The sequence below is a fragment of the Lactuca saligna genome, chromosome 2 (assembly GCF_052625555.1).
Source record: "Lactuca saligna cultivar CGN05327 chromosome 2, ASM5262555v1, whole genome shotgun sequence".
In the NCBI taxonomy this organism is placed as follows: domain Eukaryota; kingdom Viridiplantae; phylum Streptophyta; class Magnoliopsida; order Asterales; family Asteraceae; genus Lactuca; species Lactuca saligna.
Window position 1 is genome coordinate 39,689,355 of NC_136418.1, and position 22,603 is coordinate 39,711,957.

Consider the following 22,603-nt stretch of genomic DNA (forward strand, 5'->3'; position numbering starts at 1 on the left):
ATTCGCTGCCTGATCTGCTGAATCTTCTCGGTAGTCTGCAAGACCACTTCCGTCCGACCCATCACCTTGTGACCAACCTCACCCCAACAAACTGGGGTGCAACACCTCCGCCCGTACAACAGCTCGAATGGTGGGGCGCCAAGACTAGAATGATAATTGTTGTTGTAGGAGAACTCCGCGAGCGGTAGGTGAGAATCCCAACTTCCACTGAAGTCAATGACACACGCCCTCAACATATCCTCGAGGGTCTGACATCCAAATCAGAGATAATGGAAACGGGAATCCAATGGCGAGACACGATCTCGGGAACATATACTTCGGCTAACTTTTCTGCAGACGAACTCTCCTGTATGGCCAAGAAATGGGCACTCTTGGTCAATCGATCCATGATGACCTAAATGGTATCAAACCCCTTCGCCGTCCTTGGTAGCTTTGTGATAAAGTCCATCGTGCTTTGTTCCCATTTCCACATGAGAATCTCCAGGGGCTGCCCCTTTCCATGCGGCCTCTGATGCTCGGCCTTGACCATCCTACAGGTCAAGCACCTCTCGACATACCAAGCAATCTCGCGCTTCATACACAGCCACCAGTAGCTTAAACTCAAATCCCGATACATCTTGGTGGCCCCCGGGTGAATAGAGAAGTGAGACTTATGAGCCTCCTCCATAACCATCTGCCTAACCCTACTAGACATCGGAACCCAAACCCGACCACATCGGGTCAGTAATCCCCGACTATCATGCACGAACCTGGTATTCTCACCCTTGATCCTCTCCATCTTCCAATTCTTCAGTCGTATGCCCTCTATCTAAGAATCTCTGATCAAACTCACAAGCGGGGAATCCACTGCTATCCTCATACATGTCGCGGGGGTGGAAGACCCATCCGACTTACGGCTCAAAGCATCCGCAACCACATTCTCTTTACCAGGGTGGTAAAGGATCTCACAATTGTAGTCCTCGACTACATCTAGCCATCTGCGCTGCCTCATATTCAGGTTCGGTTGATCCATGATGTGTCCCAAGCTCTTGTGATCCGTGTAAATGGTACAACGGACCCCATAAAGGTAATGTCTCCATATCTTGAGGGTCAACACCACCGCCCCCAGCTCCAAGTCATGCATAGTGTATCTTACTTATGCGGCTTCAGCTGCCGCGATGCGTAGGCTATAACTCGTCTTCTCTGCATGAAGACTGCCCCTAAACCCGTGATGGATGCATCACAGAACACCACAAAATCCTCAACTCCCACCGGGAGTGTCAAGACTGGAGCCTCACACAAACGCTGATGGAGGGTCTCAAACACCCTTTCCTACTTGGGGCCCCATCAGAAATCCACCCCTTTCCTCGTCAGATGAGTGAGGGGTACTGCAATCTTGGAGAAATCCCGTATGAATCTCTGGTAGTATCCTACCAACCCCAGAAAACTCCTAATATCGGACGGAGATTTTGGAACCTCCCACTGCATAACTGCCTCGATTTTGGCCCGATCAACCAAAATCTCTCTCCTGGTTGACGAGATGTCCAAGGAACTGGACCTATCGCAACCAAAACTCGCACTTCGAGAACTTGGCGTACAGTCGTTCTCGTCTCAGGACAACCAATATGTCACACCCCCAAACCAAGGATGGCGGAAACGTCCGGGGGTGGAGGACTTCATGTACAGTATCACAACAACGAATATAATAGTGCTCAAAGTAAATACAACCACCATATATATAATTGAAAAAGTTACACCAAAGTATATGTTTACATGTTTCAAAAACAATTACATTATGATGACAAAAATAAATTGTTAACGGTTTAACGTCCCATCCTCAAAGCGATGAAGTTTTCATGTTTCACTGATTTCCTGAGAATACAAGTAGTTTTGGAAAAGTGTCAACAATTAAGTTGGTGAGTTCATAAGAGTTTTGTTTGAAGTAGAAACCATTTTCCTTGTAAAATCGATATGGTTTGATTTCCAGAAAATCCAATATTTTCTTAGTTAAGTGGGAATAGAAATATTCCTTTATGATGCATTAATGAACCCTAGAATGACCCGTAGAGTTCCTCTATAATCGTCCAGCGTAAATAAGTTATATAAGGTTTAAATTAGATAAAACATTGAATATAGTGGGTCTGCCCTAGGTCCACAACCAAACAAGGAACAGGAGATGAGGCAGGCACCACTAATTCTAGGCCAATCGAGACAAAATTCTTATAAGACTCAAACATGTACGCTCAGCTATTATAGTTGAAGTCTAACAGTTCTAGATGCAATATAGTTTTAATAACATAATAACTATCTTAAGTGAACCTGGTACTTTGTATCGGTACCCCCTTTTTGTATAAAGACCCGGCACTTTGTATTTGTACCCTTTTTTATATAAAAACCGGCACTTTGTATTTGTACCCTTTTTTGTATATAAACCCGGCACTTTGTATTTGTACCCCTTTTTGTATGAAAACCGGCACTTTGTATTTGTACCCCTTTTTGTATATAAACCCAACACTTTGTATTTGTACCCCCCTTTTTGTATAAAAACCAGGTACTTTGTATTTGTACCCCCCTTTTTGTACGAGTATGTTATGTAAATGATCATAAACAATACCTATTATAGTCTATTAAAATGTTTGAAATGTATATGTACCCTAACTATACCTATTATAGTTTAGTATATTTCTTTGTGGTGTTTAAGAATCCCACTCTATGAAAGTCAAATGTATAGTACAATATAGCTATGTTTAATTTGTTTTGTCTTGTACTAATGATTATGAGGGAGGATTCTTATAAATTCAGCAAGTAATTTCCTATTATTTAAATATATCATAACAAGAAATACATGTAATATATGAAGTTATCAAAGTTTTAACACTTTGCTCAACATGTTACAAAGTGTTTTGATAGTTAGAAGCTGTTAATTAATTCTTAGTCTTTCAGCACTGTTTTAGAAAAATCATAGAAAATCATACGAAGTCGAAAACTAGATCCGTAAATTCTGAGAGTTCAAGAAATGTGTCTAGTTTATTCATAATTTTTATCACGATTTTTAATGACCTCCAACTTGGGTGAAAAAGTCCATAATCACAGACTGGTCCGGATTGTTGTTTGAAATGATAGGTAGTTTTGTAAAAATCACCATAAATTGTAGAAAAATCGTATGGAGATGTGTAAGTAGTCATTTTAAAGCTAAAAGCTTGAACTATTTGCACCTTGTACAGTTTTGAAAACAAAAATGTTTAAGATGCCCAAAACAGTCTGTGAATGGAGTTGAACTTTTCTGATGAAGGCTGTTAGAAAATTTTAGTTATGTTCTTGGTGTTTTAACTTGTATTCCCCCCCCCCCCCCCTGAAAACTTGAGAAAACATGAAAATGTAGGGGTATGAACTCACCTTGAGTGATTTCAGTAGATAAGTGTTGAAGAAGAGAAGTGTTCAACCCAAGAACACTTGAAGAATCACTTGAAGATTCGAAGCTCTAACGCTAATATGATGGAGTTTGTGTAAGATATTCATGATTTGAGTAGAATGAAATGAAATAATCATAAGGAGGATGAATTATACTTACTAAGAGTGGAAGAACACTTGAAAATCAACCTTGAATCTCGAAATTGGAGTGGGATAAGTTTGAGAGAAAAAGTGGTGTTTGATACTTAGTGAAATGAGGGCAAATGAGAGAAATGAGGAGAGAGGATGTTTGTTCCAGCTCTAAAAACGTGGGAATGAGTGTAAATTGAGTGTAACAGACATTGAAGTGACCTAGGTAAGGTGGGGAGATGTGGTTAGTCAAAGAGTGGGTGTGGGGTGGTTGCTTGTGATATTGGATAAGGCAAAGTCAACACTCCACCTTTAATAATTCACCCATTTGATTTTTATTATTCAGATAATGATTTTCATCAAAATATGTTTAAATTATGAATATTTAGAGTTTATTATGTTAAAATATAATTTCTGGAGAAAATCCCGCTTTAAAATCACGAAAAAACGGGCTTAAAATGTTAAAAATATCAAAAATGGGCTAAAAATGACAAAATTCCGAATTCTGGCCGAGGTTCGGCCTTCTGATGTTGAAACCGAGAGGAGGGAGGGTAGAAACCGAGAGGGAAGAAGAGGGAGAGTAGAGACCAAGAGGTGGGAGAAGAAACCGAGAGAAGAGAAGAGAGGGAGCAGAGACCGAGAGGTGGGAAGAAAGAACAGAGAGGCGCGAGAAGACAGAGAGGCGGGTAGAGAGACAGAGACCGAGATTAGGCGAGGAGACAGAGAGGGAAGCAAGGGAACCGAGAGGCGGAGCAGGGAACCGAGAGGGGAGACCCAGAGCAGAGGCTCGGTCCTCGCGTGCCACAGCCAACAGAGGCTCGGTCCTCGCGTGCCACAGCCAAGAGAGGCTCGTTCCTCGCCCTAAGAGGCCTCTCTTCTTGGTTTCGGTTCCTAAAGCCTATTTTTCTCGTTTTCGCCCCGTTTTGAGCCGTTTTTGACCCGGTTAAGGGTCGGAATGACCCGAATGATCCCAAAAAGTTACGGGAACTTTTGAGAGAGATTTGGGAGAGATTTCTCACACTTGGAGAGATTTGGGAGGGATTTGACATTCTTGGAGAGATTTCTCATACAAAGAGATATTTGCGAGAGTTTTCACATACTTGGAGAGATTTGGGAGAGATTTGACATTCTTGGAGAGATTTCTCATACAGAGAGATATTTGAGAGAGATTTCACATACTTGGAGAGATTTGGGAGAGATTTGACATTCTTGGAGAGATTTCTCATACAAAGAGATATTTGAGAGAGATTCCACATACTTAGAGGGATTTGGGAGAGATTTGACATTCTTGGAGAGATTTCTCATACAAAGAGATATTTGCGAGAGTTTTCACATACTTGGAGAGATTTGGGAAAGATTTCACATTCTTGGAGAGATTTCTCATATAGAGAGATATTTGAGAGAGATTTCACATACTTGGAGAGATTTGGGAGAGATTTGACATTCTTGGAGAGATTTCTCATACAAAGAGATATTTGAGAGAGATTTCACATACTTAGAGGGATTTGGGAGAGATTTGACATAGAGAGAGATAGAGTGAAGACGATTGAGAGAGGTTCCATGTGGGATAGTTGTGAGTGTCCGGCATCGCAATGCATGGTTTGTAAACCCTGTTAAGCCTTGTTTAAGGATCTTACACACTCCCGATGAGTAAGCATCATTGTTTTATCGGTTTGGCATGCCACTAACCGCAGTTTTTAGGTTAAAGAGATCTAGTTGTACGTACTTTTCGATTTATGTTTTCTTATCAGAATAGCGAGTTGTTTTGTAAATACTGAACGTAAGTCCTAGTACACAAGGGTTTAGTTGAGCTGACTTGTTGACTTTATTTGACTTTGAATTGACCAGAATTTGACGGTTGTCACATCATCCCCCCGTTAAAGGGAATTTTGTCCCGAAATTTTGCACTTCAAATGGGGATTCAAGAATTTAGAGGAAAGATGGGGGAAACTTTTCGTAGTGCAAGAAATTGATTATGGTGAGGAAAAACTCGCCCGATGTCACATGATTATTACTATACATGCTTTAATCGATGCTAGATTTAACATATAAAGAAATTAGGGTTTTAAATGTCGATGTTAGAAACACGTACTGATATTTGCGGGCAGTTCCGGGGTGGTTTCTCCCTCGGTGATTGCAAGCACCCTTCCACCACCACCGGCATCTCTTGTTCTTGGGCATTCCCTTTTAAAGTGACCCGTTTCTCCACACTTGTAACAGGTTGGGCTTACTCCAAAGCCAGGGACCTGGTTGATGGGTCGTGCTGGTGCCTTACAGAAACGAACAGTGTGCCCCTCTCTGTCGCAGTTTTTGCAATGCATCTTTCGGCAAGCCCCAGTGTGATGGAAGTTACACTTGTTGCATTTCGGAAGTGTTCCAGCGTATGGTTTCATGGGATTTGGCGTGGTGAGGGTTGTGGCAGCATGAACAGCAAAGATCTGTTGCTTCTTAGCGAGGCCTTGGGCTGATTGGTCCTTCTTGTTGTCCAAAAACTTTCTTTCGCTGTTCCCTCCTCTTGCTTGGGTAAGGGTGGTTGTCATAGTGTCATGGTTGGCATGATGATAAATGAGTTGTTGTGCTAACTCCTTGGCGCTGTCGAAGCTAGTTGGTCTTGAGGCCAGCACGCTATCTTGAATTTCGGGGGACAATCCCCAGAGGTATCGCTCCAACTTTTTGTCTTCCGGGGTGACCATAGCGGGACAAAGGAGTGCTAGATCACAAAATCGGTTGGTGTAAGTTGTAAGGTCGGAGCCTGCCATTCTGAGATTCCATAGTTCTTGCTCCAGCTTTTGCACTTCACCTCTTGAGCAATATTCCTTCAGCGTCATCTTCTTTAAGTCCTCCCAACTTAACGAGTTAGCCACTGCAAGCGTAAGCGACTTAACTCTGCCGTTCCACCAAGTGAGAGCTCTTCCGATGAAGATGAATGTCGCGTACTTGACTTTGCTCGCTTCGGGGCAAGCACAAATCTCAAAGATTGCTTCGGTTCTCTCGAACCATTGAATTAGTGCGAGGACACCCCCACTTCCATCGAAGGAATCGGGTTTGCCATTTGTGAAGTCCTTGTAAGTGCATTCCCTTGTGCATCCTGCACTATCCCCGTGGTTAGGTTTTGTGGCTCCAGATCCAGCACCACCAGTGCTATTTGTGCCAATTTGTGACATTGCAGCTACCACGGCTGCTGTTACTGCAGCTTGGAACATTTCGGGATCAAACTGAGGAGGTGGCGTCGGAGGTGGTGGCGCTGTGCTGCCCGAAGGTCTGGGTCTTTTCCTTGGTGGCATCGTTCTGTCATGAGTTTGCAAAAAAAAAAATGATCAGATGGTAAGTTTCTACTAGTAAAGACAAGTCAGTTGTTATAGAATTAGATTTTTCCTGCATTATTCTCCGATTTAAGAATTCCTTATATATAATTCATAAAGGAAGTCCTTATGAATGAACTTCATGAGTTAGTAGGTTTTGTGGTCTCTCTTAGATTTTTCACGAGTGTGCTCAAGGCGATTGGTGCGGATCGTATGTATTCTTGTATTTGCATCAACCTCTGCGATACTATGGAGAGTTGTTCTACCCTGAATCTCGTTTCGGGCAACTCTATGGACCAGGATTGGAAAAATTCTATCTACTGAGCTTCCTTCGTTTATGTTGTAGAAGCTTCGTTCTCTATTAAACGACATATGTTGGTCTTGTTCTTCGCTCCAGGTTTCCAAGCACTCTACCCAAGGAGGCGTCGAGCCTTGAAAAGTTGGACAAGGGTTAGGATTTGGAACAAGAGTCATCGGGGTTAAGTTCTCCACTTCAGGATCGGGGTCAGAACCATCAGCATAGCCTTCAGTTTGGTGACCATTCCCAGGGGTTGGGTAATCATTCTCTGGCTCCTCTCCGAGCCATTTGGTATTGCCGTGGTTAGCATAGTACGGGTCGTCGTGTGGATGGAATCCAGCCATGATATCTTCGCGAGAAATGGGGATATAAGAAATAACTAAGCAAACGTACTAATTAGCTAATTATATGATGATCTTTATCAGCTACTTCAACATATTGTTTAGTGCATACTAGTTATATGTATTCGGGACAGGAGAGACCTTTGAATAAGCGACCCTAACTCTAAATCCCCAATCCAACGAGAACAGGAAGTAAAGCAATGATCCACAGATTCTAAGTCTATGACGTCCTGGATACGTATAATTTTAATGTATCCCCTAAGCAATTATTGAGTTATTGATAAAAATCTATTTTGTTCTCAGATAAGTAATTATAATAATGCAAAAATACCCCTATGGTATTTCATTGTGGTAATGTTGGTAAGTTTTTTTTTTTTTTTTTTTTTTTTTTTAAGACTTGTTGCCACATCACAACCATTCTTGGGCATATGCTAATCACTCCTCGGACCAGCATAGTTGATCAGGCTATGCCACTCCCAAGATTGACCATACATCCCCAGGCTTACCTGTGATATCCAACAATCATTACTTTTGTTTTGTCCTAGAATGATGTTGACCTTAGTATGTATGCATGCATGTATACTTTTAACAAAAGTTATTTATTCCTAAAGGTATAGTGGTTTTGAAATCTTAAAATCAGAGACCTTAGTCCCAATGCATTTATAGTTTGTATATCTTATGTGGTTCGATATACTTAGCTCACTATAAACAATGCTCTGATACCAATCTGTCACACCCCCAAACCAAGGATGGCGGAAACGTCCGGGGGTGGAGGACTTCATGTACAGTATCACAACAACGAATATAATAGTGCTCAAAGTAAATACAACCACCATATATATAATTGAAAAAGTTACACCAAAGTATATGTTTACATGTTTCAAAAACAATTACATTATGATGACAAAAATAAATTGTTGACGGTTTAACGTCCCATCCTCAAAGCGATGAAGTTTTCATGTTTCACTGATTTCCTGAGAATACAAGTAGTTTTGGAAAAGTGTCAACAATTAAGTTGGTGAGTTCATAAGAGTTTTGTTTGAAGTAGAAACCATTTTCCATGTAAAATCGATATGGTTTGATTTCCAGAAAATCCAATATTTTCTTAGTTAAGTGGGAATAGAAATATTCCTTTATGATGCATTAATGAACCCTAGAATGACCCGTAGAGTTCCTCTATAATCGTCCAGCGTAAATAAGTTATATAAGGTTTAAATTAGATAAAACATTGAATATAGTGGGTCTGCCCTAGGTCCACAACCAAACAAGGAACAGGAGATGAGGTAGGCACCACTAATTCTAGGCCAATCGAGACAAAATTCTTATAAGACTCAAACATGTACGCTCAGCTATTATAGTTGAAGTCTAACAGTTCTAGATGCAATATAGTTTTAATAACATAATAACTATCTTAAGTGAACCTGGTACTTTGTATCGGTACCCCCTTTTTGTATAAAGACCCGACACTTTGTATTTGAACCCCTTTTTATATAAAAACCGGCACTTTGTATTTGTACCCTTTTTGTATATAAACCCGGCACTTTGTATTTGTACCCCTTTTTGTATGAAAACCGGCACTTTGTATTGTACCCCTTTTTGTATATAAACCCGGCACTTTGTATTTGTACCCCCCTTTTTGTATAAAAACCCGGTACTTTGTATTTGTACCCCCCTTTTTGTACGAGTATGTTATGTAAATGATCATAAACAATAGCTATTATAGTCTATTAAAATGTTTGAAATGTATATGTACCCTAACTATACCTATTATAGTTTAGTATATTTCTTTGTGGTGTTTAAGAATCCCACTCTATGAAAGTCAAATGTATAGTACAATATAGCTATGTTTAATTTGTTTTGTCTTGTACTAATGATTATGAGGGAGGATTCTTATAAATTCAGCAAGTAATTTCCTATTATTTAAATATATCATAACAAGAAATACATGTAATATATGAAGTTATCAAAGTTTTAACACTTTGCTCAACATGTTACAAAGTGTTTTGATAGTTAGAAGCTGTTAATTAATTCTTAGTCTTTCAGCACTGTTTTAGAAAAATCATAGAAAAATCATACGAAGTCGAAAACTAGATCCGTAAATTCTAAGAGTTCAAAAAATGTGTCTAGTTTATTCATAATTTTTATCAAGATTTTTAATGACCTCCAACTTGGGTGAAAAAGTCCATAATCACAGACTGGTCCGGATTGTTGTTTGAATGATAGGTAGTTTTGTAAAAATCACCATAAATTGTAGAAAAATCGTATGGAGATGTGTAAGTAGTCATTTTAAAGCTAAAAGCTTGAACTATTTGCACCTTGTACAGTTTTGAAAACAAAAATGTTTAAGATGCCCAAAACTGTCCGTGAATGGAGTTGAACTTTTCTGATGAAGGCTGTTAGAAAATTTTAGTTATGTTCTTGGTGTTTTAACTTGTATTCCCCCCCTGAAAACTTGAGAAAACATGAAAATGTAGGGGTATGAACTCACCTTGAGTGATTTCAGTAGATAAGTGTTGAAGAAGAGAAGTGTTCAACCCAAGAACACTTGAAGAATCACTTGAAGATTCGAAGCTCTAACGCTAATATGATGGAGTTTGTGTAAGATATTCATGATTTGAGTAGAATGAAATGAAATAATCATAAGGAGGATGAATTATAATTACTAAGAGTGGAAGAACACTTGAAAATCAACCTTGAATCTCGAAATTGGAGTGGGAAAAGTTTGAGAGAAAAGTGGTGTTTGATACTTAGTGAAATGAGGGCAAATGAGAGAAATGAGGAGAGAGGATGTGGTTAGTCAAAGAGTGGGTGTGGGGTGGTTGCTTGTGACATTGGATAAGGCAAAGTCAACACTCCACCTTTAATAATTCACCCATTTGATTTTTATTATTTAGATAATGATTTTCATCAAAATATGTTTAAATTATGAATATTTAGAGTTTATTATGTTAAAATATAATTTCTGGAGAAAATCCCGCTTTAAAATCATGAAAAACGGGCTTAAAATGTTAAAAATATCAAAAATGGGCTAAAAATAACAAAATTCCGAATTCTGGCCGAGGTTCGGCCTTCTGATGCTGAAACCGAGAGGAGGGAGGGTAGAAACCGAGAGGGAAGAAGAGGGAGAGTAAAGACCGAGAGGTGGGAGAAGAAACCGACAGAAGAGAAGAGAGGGAGCAGAGACCGAGAGGTGGGAAGAAAGAACAGAGAGGCGCGAGAAGAGAGAGAGGCGGGTAGAGAGACAGAGACCGAGAGTAGGCGAGGAAACAGAGAGGGAAGCAAGCGAACCGAGAGGCGGAGCAGGGAACCGAGAGGGGAGACCCAGAGCAGAGGCTCGGTCCTCGCGTGCCACAGCCAAGAGAGGCTCGGTCCTCGCGTGCCACAGCCAACAGAGGCTCGGTTCTCGCGTGCCACAGCCAACAGAGGCTCGGTCCTCGCCCTAAGAGGCCTCTCTTCTTGGTTTCGGTTCCTAAAGCCTATTTTTGTCGTTTTCGCCCCGTTTTGAGCCGTTTTTGACCCGGTTAAGGGTCGGAATGACCCGAATGATCCCAAAAAGTTACGGGAACTTTTGAGAGAGATTTGGGAGAGATTTCTCACACTTGCAGAGATTTGGGAGAGATTTGACATTCTTGGAGAGATTTCTCATACAAAGAGATATTTGCGAGAGTTTTCACATACTTGGAGAGATTTGGGAGAGATTTGACATTCTTGGAGAGATTTCTCATACAGAGAGATATTTGAGAGAGATTTCACATACTTGGAGAGATTTGGGAGAGATTTGACATTCTTGGAGAGATTTCTCATACAAAGAGATATTTGAGAGAGATTCCACATACTTAGAGGGATTTGGGAGAGATTTGACATTCTTGGAGAGATTTCTCATACAAAGAGATATTTGCGAGAGTTTTCACATACTTGGAGAGATTTGGGAGAGATTTGACATTCTTGGAGAGATTTCTCATACAGAGAGATATTTGAGAGAGATTTCACATACTTGGAGAGATTTGGGAGAGATTTGACATTCTTGGAGAGATTTCTCATAAAAAGAGATATTTGAGAGAGATTTCACATACTTAGAGGGATTTGGGAGAGATTTGACATAGAGAGAGATAGAGTGAAGACGATTGAGAGAGGTTCCATGTGGGATAGTTGTGAGTGTCCGGCATCGCAATGCATGGTTCGTAAACCCTGTTAAGCCTTGTTTAAGGATCTTACACACTCCCGATGAGTAAGCATCATTGTTTTATCGGTTTGGCATGCCACTTACCGCAGTTTTTAGGTTAAAGAGATCTAGTTGTACGTACTTTTCGATTTATGTTTTCTTATCAGAATAGCGAGTTGTTTAGTAAATACTGAACGTAAGTCCTACTACACAAGGTTTAGTTGAGCTGACTTGTTGACTTTATTTGACTTTGAATTGACCAGAATTTGACGGTTGTCACATCATCCCCCCGTTAAAGGGAATTTTGTCCCGAAATTTTGCACTTCGAATGGGGATTCAAGAATTTAGAGGAAAGATGGGGGAAACTTTTCGTAGTGCAAGAAATTGATTATGGTGAGGAAAAACTCGCCCGATGTCACATGATTATTACTATACATGCTTTAATCGATGCTAGATTTAACATATAAAGAAATTAGGGTTTTAAATGTCGATGTTAGAAACACGTACTGATATTTGCGGGCAGTTCCGGAGTGGTTTCTCCCTCGGTGATTGCAAGCACCCTTCCACCACCACCGACATCTCTTGTTCTTGGGCATTCCCTTTTAAAGTGACCCGTTTCTCCACACTTGTAACAGGTTGGGCTTACTCCAAAGCCAGGGACCTGGTTGATGGGTCGTGCTGGTGCCTTACAGAAACGAACAGTGTGCCCCTCTCTGTCGCAGTTTTTGCAATGCATCTTTCGGCAAGCCCCAGTGTGATGGAAGTTACACTTGTTGCATTTCGGAAGTGTTCCAGCGTATGGTTTCATGGGATTTGGCGTGGTGAGGGTTGTGGCAGCATGAACAGCAAAGATCTGTTGCTTCTTAGCGAGGCCTTGGGCTGATTGGTCCTTCTTGTTGTCCAAAAACTTTCTTTCGCTGTTCCCTCCTCTTGCTTGGGTAAGGGTGGTTGTCATAGTGTCATGGTTGGCATGATGGTAAATGAGTTGTTGTGCTAACTCCTTGGCGCTGTCGAAGGTAGTTGGTCTTGAGGCTAGCACGCTATCTTGAATTTCGGGGGACAATCCCCAGAGGTATCGCTCCAACTTTTTGTCTTCCAGGGTGACCATAGCGGGACAAAGGAGTGCTAGATCACAAAATCGGTTGGTGTAAGTTGTAAGGTCGGAGCCTGCCATTCTGAGATTCCATAGTTCTTGTTCCAGCTTTTGCACTTCACCTCTTGAGCAATATTCCTTCAGCATCATCTTCTTTAAGTCCTCCCAACTTAACGAGTTAGCCACTGCAAGCGTAAGCGACTTAACTCTGCCGTTCCACCAAGTGAGAGCTCTTCCTATGAAGGTGAATGTCGCGTACTTGACTTTGCTCGCTTCGGGGCAAGCACAAATCTCAAAGATTGCTTCGGTTCTCTCGAACCATTGAATTAGTGCGAGGACACCCCCACTTCCATCGAAGGAATCGGGTTTGCCATTTGTGAAGTCCTTGTAAGTGCATTCCCTTGTGCGTCCTGCACTATCCCCGTGGTTAGGGTTTGTGGCTCCAGATCCAGCACCACCAGTGCTATTTGTGCCAATTTGTGACATTGCAGCTACCACGGCTGCTGTTACTGCAGCTTGGAACATTTCGGGATCAAACTGAGGAGGTGGCGTCGGAGGTGGTGGCGCTGTGCTGCCCGAAGGTCTGGGTCTTTTCCTTGGTGGCATCGTTCTGTCATGAGTTTGCAAAAAAAAAATGATCAGATGGTAAGTTTCTACTAGTAAAGACAAGTCAGTTGTTATAGAATTAGATTTTTCCTGCATTATTCTCCGATTTAAGAATTCCTTATATATAATTCATAAAGGAAGTCCTTATGAATGAACTTCATGAGTTAGTAGGTTTTGTGGTCTCTCTTAGATTTTTCACGAGTGTGCTCAAGGCGATTGGTGCGGATCGTATGTATTCTTGTATTTGCATCAACCTCTGCGATACTATGGAGAGTTGTTCTACCCTGAATCTCGTTTCGGGCAACTCTACGGACCAGGATTGGAAAAATTCTATCTGCTGAGCTTCCTTCGTTTATGTTGTAGAAGCTTTGTTCTCTATTAAACGACATATGTTGGTCTTGTTCTTCGCTCCAGGTTTCCAAGCACTCTACCCAAGGAGGCGTCGAGCCTTGAAAAGTTGGACAAGGGTTAGGATTTGGAACAAGAGTCATCGGGGTTAAGTTCTCCACTTCAGGATCGGGGTCAGAACCATCAGCATAGCCTTCAGTTTGGTGACCATTCCCAGGGGTTGGGTAATCATTCTCTGGCTCCTCTCCGAGCCATTTGGTATTGCCGTGGTTAGCATAGTACGGGTCGTCGTGTGGATGGAATCCAGCCATGATATCTTCGCGAGAAATGGGGATATAAGAAATAACTAAGCAAACGTACTAATTAGCTAATTATATGATGATCTTTATCAGGTACTTCAACATATTGTTTAGTGCATACTAGTTATATGTATTCGGGACAGGATAGACCTTTGAATAAGCGACCCTAACTCTAAATCCCCAATCCAACGAGAACAGGAAGTAAAGCAAAGATCCACAGATTCTAAGTCTATGACGTCCTGGATACGTATAATTTTAATGTATCCCCTAAGCAATTATTGAGTTATTGATAAAAATCTATTTTGTTCTCAGATAAGTAATTATAATAATGCAAAAATACCCTTATGGTATTTCATTGTGGTAATCTTGGTAAGTTTTTTTTTTTTTTTTTTTTTTTTTAGACTTGTTGCCACATCACAACCATTCTTGGGCATATGCTAATCACTCCTCGGACCAGCATAGTTGATCAGGCTATGCCACTCCCAAGACTGACCATACATCCCCAGGATTACCTGTGATATCCAACAATCATTACTTTTGTTTTGTCCTAGAATGATGTTGACCTTAGTATGTATGCATGCATGTATACTTTTAACAAAAGTTATTTATTCCTAAAGGTATAGTGGTTTTGAAATCTTAAAATCAGAGACCTTAGTCCCAATGCATTTATAGTTTGTATATCTTATGTGGTTCGATATACTTAGCTCACTATAAACAATGCTCTGATACCAATCTGTCACACCCCCAAACCAAGGATGGCGGAAACGTCCGGGGGTGGAGGACTTCATGTACAGTATCACAACAACGAATATAATAGTGCTCAAAGTAAATACAACCACCATATATATAATTGAAAAAGTTACACCAAAGTATATGTTTACATGTTTCAAAAACAATTACATTATGATGACAAAAATAAATTGTTGACGGTTTAACGTCCCATCCTCAAAGCGATGAAGTTTTCATGTTTCACTGATTTCCTTAGAATACAAGTAGTTTTGGAAAAGTGTCAACAATTAAGTTGGTGAGTTCATAAGAGTTTTGTTTGAAGTAGAAACCATTTTCCATGTAAAATCGATATGGTTTGATTTCCAGAAAATCCAATATTTTCTTAGTTAAGTGGGAATAGAAATATTCCTTTATGATGCATTAATGAACCCTAGAATGACCCGTAGAGTTCCTCTATAATCGTCCAGCGTAAATAAGTTATATAAGGTTTAAATTAGATAAAACATTGAATATAGTGGGTCTGCCCTAGGTCCACAACCAAACAAGGAACAGGAGATGAGGCAGGCACCACTAATTCTAGGCCAATCGAGACAAAATTCTTATAAGACTCAAACATGTACGCTCAGCTATTATAGTTGAAGTCTAACAGTTCTAGATGCAATATAGTTTTAATAACATAATAACTATCTTAAGTGAACCTGGTACTTTGTATCGGTACCCCCTTTTTGTATAAAGACCCGGCACTTTGTATTTGTACCCCTTTTTATATAAAAACCGGCACTTTGTATTTGTACCCTTTTTGTATATAAACCCGGCACTTTGTATTTGTACCCCTTTTTGTATGAAAACCGGCACTTTGTATTGTACCCCTTTTTGTATATAAACCCGGCACTTTGTATATGTACCCCCTTTTTGTATAAAAACCCGGTACTTTGTATTTGTACACCCCCTTTTTGTACGAGTATGTTATGTAAATGATCATAAACTATACCTATTATAGTTTATTAAAATGTTTGAAATATATATGTACCCTAACTATACCTATTATAGTTTAGTATATTTCTTTGTGGTGTTTAAGAATCCCACTCTATGAAAGTCAAATGTATAGTACAATATAGCTATGTTTAATTTGTTTTGTCTTGTACTATTGATTATGAGGGAGGATTCTTATAAATTCAGCAAGTAATTTCCTATTATTTAAATATATCATAACAAGAAATACATGTAATATATGAAGTTATCAAAGTTTTAACACTTTGCTCAACATGTTACAAAGTGTTTTGATAGTTAGAAGCTGTTAATTAATTCTTAGTCTTTCAGCACTGTTTTAGAAAAATCATAGAAAATCATACGAAGTCGAAAACTAGATCCGTAAATTCTGAGAGTTCAAGAAATGTGTCTAGTTTATTCATAATTTTTATCACGATTTTTAATGACCTCCAACTTGGGTGAAAAAGTCCATAATCACAGACTGGTCCGGATTGTTGTTTGAAATGATAGGTAGTTTTGTAAAAATCACCATAAATTGTAGAAAAATCGTATGGAGATGTGTAAGTAGTCATTTTAAAGCTAAAAGCTTGAACTATTTCCACCTTGTACAGTTTTGAAAACAAAAATGTTTAAGATGCCCAAAACAGTCCGTGAATGGAGTTGAACTTTTCTGATGAAGGCTGTTAGAAAATTTTAGTTATGTTCTTGGTGTTTTAACTTGTATTCCCCCCCTGAAAACTTGAGAAAACATGAAAATGTAGGGGTATGAACTCACCTTGAGTGATTTCAGTAGATAAGTGTTGAAGAAGAGAAGTGTTCAACCCAAGAACACTTGAAGAATCACTTGAAGATTCGAAGCTCTAACGCTAATATGATGGAGTTTGTGTAAGATATTCATGATTTGAGTAGAATGAAATGAAATAATCATAAGGAGGATGAATTATACTTACTAAGAGTGGAAGAACACTTGAAAATCAACCTTGAATCTCGAAATTGGAGTGGGATAAGTTTGAGAGAAAAAGTGGTGTTTGATACTTAGTGAAATGAGGGCAAATGAGAGAAATGAGGAGAGAGGATGTTTGTTCCAGCTCTAAAAACGTGGGAATGAGTGTAAATTGAGTGTAACAGACATTGAAGTGGCCTAGGTAAGGTGGGGAGATGTGGTTAGTCAAAGAGTGGGTGTGGGGTGGTTGCTTGTGACATTGGATAAGGCAAAGTCAACACTCCACCTTTAATAATTCACCCATTTGATTTTTATTATTTAGATAATGATTTTCATCAAAATATGTTTAAATTATGAATATTTAGAGTTTATTATGTTAAAATATAATTTCTGGAGAAAATCCCGCTTTAAAATCACGAAAAACGGGCTTAAAATGTTAAAAATATCAAAAATGGGCTAAAAATGACAAAATTCCGAATTCTGGCCGATGTTCGGCCTTCTGATGCTGAAACCGAGAGGAGGGAGGGTAGAAACCGAGAGGGAAGAAGAGGGAGAGTAAAGACCGAGAGGTGGGAGAAGAAACCAACAGAAGAGAAGAGAGGGAGCAGAGACCGAGAGGTGGGAAGAAAGAACAGAGAGGCGGGTAGAGAGACAGAGACCGAGAGTAGGCGAGGAAACAGAGAGGGAAGCAAGCGAACCGAGAGGCGGAGCAGGGAACCGAGAGGGGAGACCCAGAGCAGAGGCTCGGTCCTCGCGTGCCACAGCCAAGAGAGGCTCGGTCCTCGCGTGCCACAGCCAACAAAGGCTCGGTTCTCGCGTGCCACAGCCAACAGAGGCTCGGTCCTCGCCCTAAGAGGCCTCTCTTCTTGGTTTCGGTTCCTAAAGCCTATTTTTGTCGTTTTCGCCCCGTTTTGAGCCGTTTTTGACCCGGTTAAGGGTCGGAATGACCTGAATGATCCCAAAAAGTTACGGGAACTTTTGAGAGAGATTTGGGAGAGATTTCTCACACTTGCAGAGATTTGGGAGAGATTTGACATTCTTGGAGAGATTTCTCATACAAAGAGATATTTGCGAGAGTTTTCACATACTTGGAGAGATTTGGGAGAGATTTGACATTCTTGGAGAGATTTCTCATACAGAGAGATATTTGAGAGAGATTTCACATACTTGGAGAGATTTGGGAGAGATTTGACATTCTTGGAGAGATTTCTCATACAAAGAGATATTTGAGAGAGATTCCACATACTTAGAGGGATTTGGGAGAGATTTGACATTCTTGGAGAGATTTCTCATACAAAGAGATATTTGCGAAAGTTTTCACATACTTGGAGAGATTTGGGAGAGATTTGACATTCTTGGAGAGATTTCTCATATAGAGAGATATTTGAGAGAGATTTGACATACTTGGAGAGATTTGGGAGAGATTTGACATTCTTGGAGAGATTTCTCATACAAAGAGATATTTGAGAGAGATTTCACATACTTAGAGGGATTTGGGAGAGATTTGACATAGAGAGAGATAGAGTGAAAACGATTGAGAGAGGTTCCATGTGGGATAGTTGTGAGTGTCCGGCATCGCAATGCATGGTTCGTAAACCCTGTTAAGCCTTGTTTAAGGATCTTACACACTCCCGATGAGTAAGCATCCTTGTTTTATCGGTTTGTCATGCCACTTACCGCAGTTTTTAGGTTAAAGAGATCTAGTTGTACGTACTTTTCGATTTATGTTTTCTTATCAGAATAGCGAGTTGTTTAGTAAATACTGAACGTAAGTCCTACTACACAAGGTTTAGTTGAGCTGACTTGTTGACTTTATTTGACTTTGAATTGACCAGAATTTGACGGTTGTCACATCATCCCCCCGTTAAAGGGAATTTTGTCCCGAAATTTTGCACTTCGAATGGGGATTCAAGAATTTAGAGGAAAGATGGGGGATACTTTTCGTAGTGCAAGAAATTGATTATGATGAGGAAAAACTCGCCCGATGTCACATGATTATTACTATACATGCTTTAATCGATGCTAGATTTAACATATAAAGAAATTAGGGTTTTAAATTTCGATGTTAGAAACACGTACTGATATTTGCGGGCAGTTCCGGAGTGGTTTCTCCCTCGGTGATTGCAAGCACCCTTCCACCACCACCGACATCTCTTGTTCTTGGGCATTCCCTTTTAAAGTGACCCGTTTCTCCATACTTGTAACAGGTTGGGCTTACTCCAAAGCCAGGGACCTGGTTGATGGGTCGTGCTGGTGCCTTACAGAAACGAACAGTGTGCCCCTCTCTGTCACAGTTTTTGCAATGCATCTTTCGGCAAGCCCCAGTGTGATGGAAGTTACACTTGTTGCATTTCGGAAGTGTTCCAGCGTATGGTTTCATGGGATTTGGCGTGGTGAGGGTTGTGGCAGCATGAACAGCAAAGATCTGTTGCTTCTTAGCGAGGCCTTGGGCTGATTGGTCCTTCTTGTTGTCCAAAAACTTTCTTTCGCTGTTCCCTCCTCTTGCTTGGGTAAGGGTGGTTGTCATAGTGTCATGGTTGGCATGATGGTAAATGAGTTGTTGTGCTAACTCCTTGGCGTTGTCGAAGGTAGTTGGTCTTGAGGCTAGCACGCTATCTTGAATTTCGGGGGACAATCCCCAGAGGTATCGCTCCAACTTTTTGTCTTCCAGGGTGACCATAGCGGGACAAAGGAGTGCTAGATCACAAAATCGGTTGGTGTAAGTTGTAAGGTCGGAGCCTGCCATTCTGAGATTCCATAGTTCTTGTTCCAGCTTTTGCACTTCACCTCTTGAGCAATATTCCTTCAGCATCATCTTCTTTAAGTCCTCCCAACTTAACGAGTTAGCCACTGCAAGCGTAAGCGACTTAACTCTGCCGTTCCACCAAGTGAGAGCTCTTCCGATGAAGGTGAATGTCGCGTACTTGACTTTGCTCGCTTCGGGGCAAGCACAAATCTCAAAGATTGCTTCGGTTCTCTCGAACCATTGAATTAGTGCGAGGACACCCCCACTTCCATCGAAGGAATCGGGTTTGCCATTTGTGAAGTCCTTGTAAGTGCATTCCCTTGTGCGTCCTGCACTATCCCCGTGGTTAGGGTTTGTGGCTCCAGATCCAGCACCACCAGTGCTATTTGTGCCAATTTGTGACATTGCAGCTACCACGGCTGCTGTTACTGCAGCTTGGAACATTTCGGGATCAAACTGAGGAGGTGGCATCGGAGGTGGTGGCGCTGTGCTGCCCGAAGGTCTGGGTCTTTTCCTTGGTGGCATCGTTCTGTCATGAGTTTGCAAAAAAAAATGATCAGATGGTAAGTTTCTACTAGTAAAGACAAGTCAGTTGTTATAGAATTAGATTTTTCCTGCATTATTCTCCGATTTAAGAATTCCTTATATATAATTCATAAAGGAAGTCCTTATGAATGAACTTCATGAGTTAGTAGGTTTTGTGGTCTCTCTTAGATTTTTCACGAGTGTGCTCAAGGCGATTGGTGCGGATCGTATGTATTCTTGTATTTGCATCAACCTCTGCGATACTATGGAGAGTTGTTCTACCCTGAATCTCGTTTCGGGCAACTCTACGGACCAGGATTGGAAAAATTCTATCTGCTGAGCTTCCTTCGTTTATGTTGTAGAAGCTTTGTTCTCTATTAAACGACATATGTTGGTCTTGTTCTTCGCTCCAGGTTTCCAAGCACTCTACCCAAGGAGGCGTCGAGCCTTGAAAAGTTGGACACGGGTTAGGATTTGGAACAAGAGTCATCGGGGTTAAGTTCTCCACTTCAGGATCGGGGTCAGAACCATCAGCATAGCCTTCAGTTTGGTGACCATTCCCAGGGGTTGGGTAATCATTCTCTGGCTCCTCTCCGAGCCATTTGGTATTGCCGTGGTTAGCATAGTACGGGTCGTCGTGTGGATGGAATCCAGCCATGATATCTTCGCGAGAAATGGGGATATAAGAAATAACTAAGCAAACGTACTAATTAGCTAATTATATGATGATCTTTATCAGGTACTTCAACATATTGTTTAGTGCATACTAGTTATATGTATTCGGGACAGGATAGACCTTTGAATAAGCGACCCTAACTCTAAATCCCCAATCCAACGAGAACAGGAAGTAAAGCAAAGATCCACAGATTCTAAGTCTATGACGTCCTGGATACGTATAATTTTAATGTATCCCCTAAGCAATTATTGAGTTATTGATAAAAATCTATTTTGTTCTCAGATAAGTAATTATAATAATGCAAAAATACCCTTATGGTATTTCATTGTGGTAATGTTGGTAAGTTTTTTTTTTTTTTTTTTTTTTTTTAGACTTGTTGCCACATCACAACCATTCTTGGGCATATGCTAATCACTCCTCGGACCAGCATAGTTGATCAGGCTATGCCACTCCCAAGACTGACCATACATCCCCAGGCTTACCTGTGATATCCAACAATCATTACTTTTGTTTTGTCCTAGAATGATGCTGACCTTAGTTTGTATGCATGCATGTATACTTTTAACAAAAGCTATTTATTCCTAAAGGTATAGTGGTTTTGAAATCTTAAAATCAGAGACCTTAGTCCCAATGCATTTATAGTTTGTATATCTTATGTTGTTCGATATACTTAGCTCACTATAAACAATGCTCTGATACCAATCTGTCACACCCCCAAACCATGGATGGCGGAAACGTTCGGGGGTGGAGGACTTCATGTACAGTATCACAACAAGGAATATAATAGTGCTCAAAGTAAATACAACCACCATATATATAATTGAAAAAGTTACACCAAAGTATATGTTTACATGTTTCAAAAACAATTACATTATGATGACAAAAGTAAATTGTTGACGGTTTAACGTCCCATCCTCAAAGCGATGAAGTTTTCCTGTTTCACTGATTTCCTGAGAATACAACTAGTTTTGAAAAAGTGTCAACAATTAAGTTGGTGAGTTCATAAGAGTTTTGTTTGAAGTAGAAACCATTTTCCTTGTAAAATCGATATGGTTTGATTTCCAGAAAATCCAATATTTTCTTAGTTAAGTGTGAATAGAAATATTCCTTTATGATGCATTAATGAACCCTAGAATGACCCGTAGAGTTCCTCTATAATCGTCTAGCGTAAATAAGTTATATAAGGTTTAAATTAGATAAAACGTTGAATATAGTGGGTCTGCCCTAGATCCACAACCAAACAAGGAACAGGAGATGAGGCAGGCACCACTAATTCTAGGCCAATCGAGACAAAATTCTTATAAGACTCAAACATGTACGCTCAGCTATTATAGTTGAAGTCTAACAATTCTAGATGCAATATAGTTTTAATAACATAATAACTATCTTAAGTGAACCTGGTACTTTGTATCGGTACCCCCTTTTTCTATAAAGACCCGGCACTTTGTATTTGTACCCCTTTTTATATAAAAATCGGCACTTTGTATTTGTACCCCTTTTGTATATAAACCCGGCACTTTGTATTTGTACCCATTTTTGTATGAAAACCGGCACTTTGTATTTGTACCCTTTTTTGTATATAAACCCGGCACTTTGTATTTGTACCCCCCTTTTTGTATAAAAACCCGGTACTTTGTATTTGTACCCCCTTTTTGTACGAGTATGTTATGTAAATGATCATAAACTATACCTATTATAGTTTATTAAAATGTTTGAAATGTATATGTACCCTAACTATACCTATTATAGTTTAGTATATTTCTTTGTGGTGTTTAAGAATCCCACTCTATGAAAGTCAAATGTATAGTACAATATAGCTATGTTTAATTTGTTTTGTCTTGTACTAATGATTATGAGGGAGGATTCTTATAAATTCAGCAAGTAATTTCCTATTATTTAAATATATCATAACAAGAAATACATGTAATATATGAAGTTATCAAAGTTTTAACACTTTGCTCAACATGTTACAAAGTGTTTTGATAGTTAGAAGCTGTTAATTAATTCTTAGTCTTTCAGCACTGTT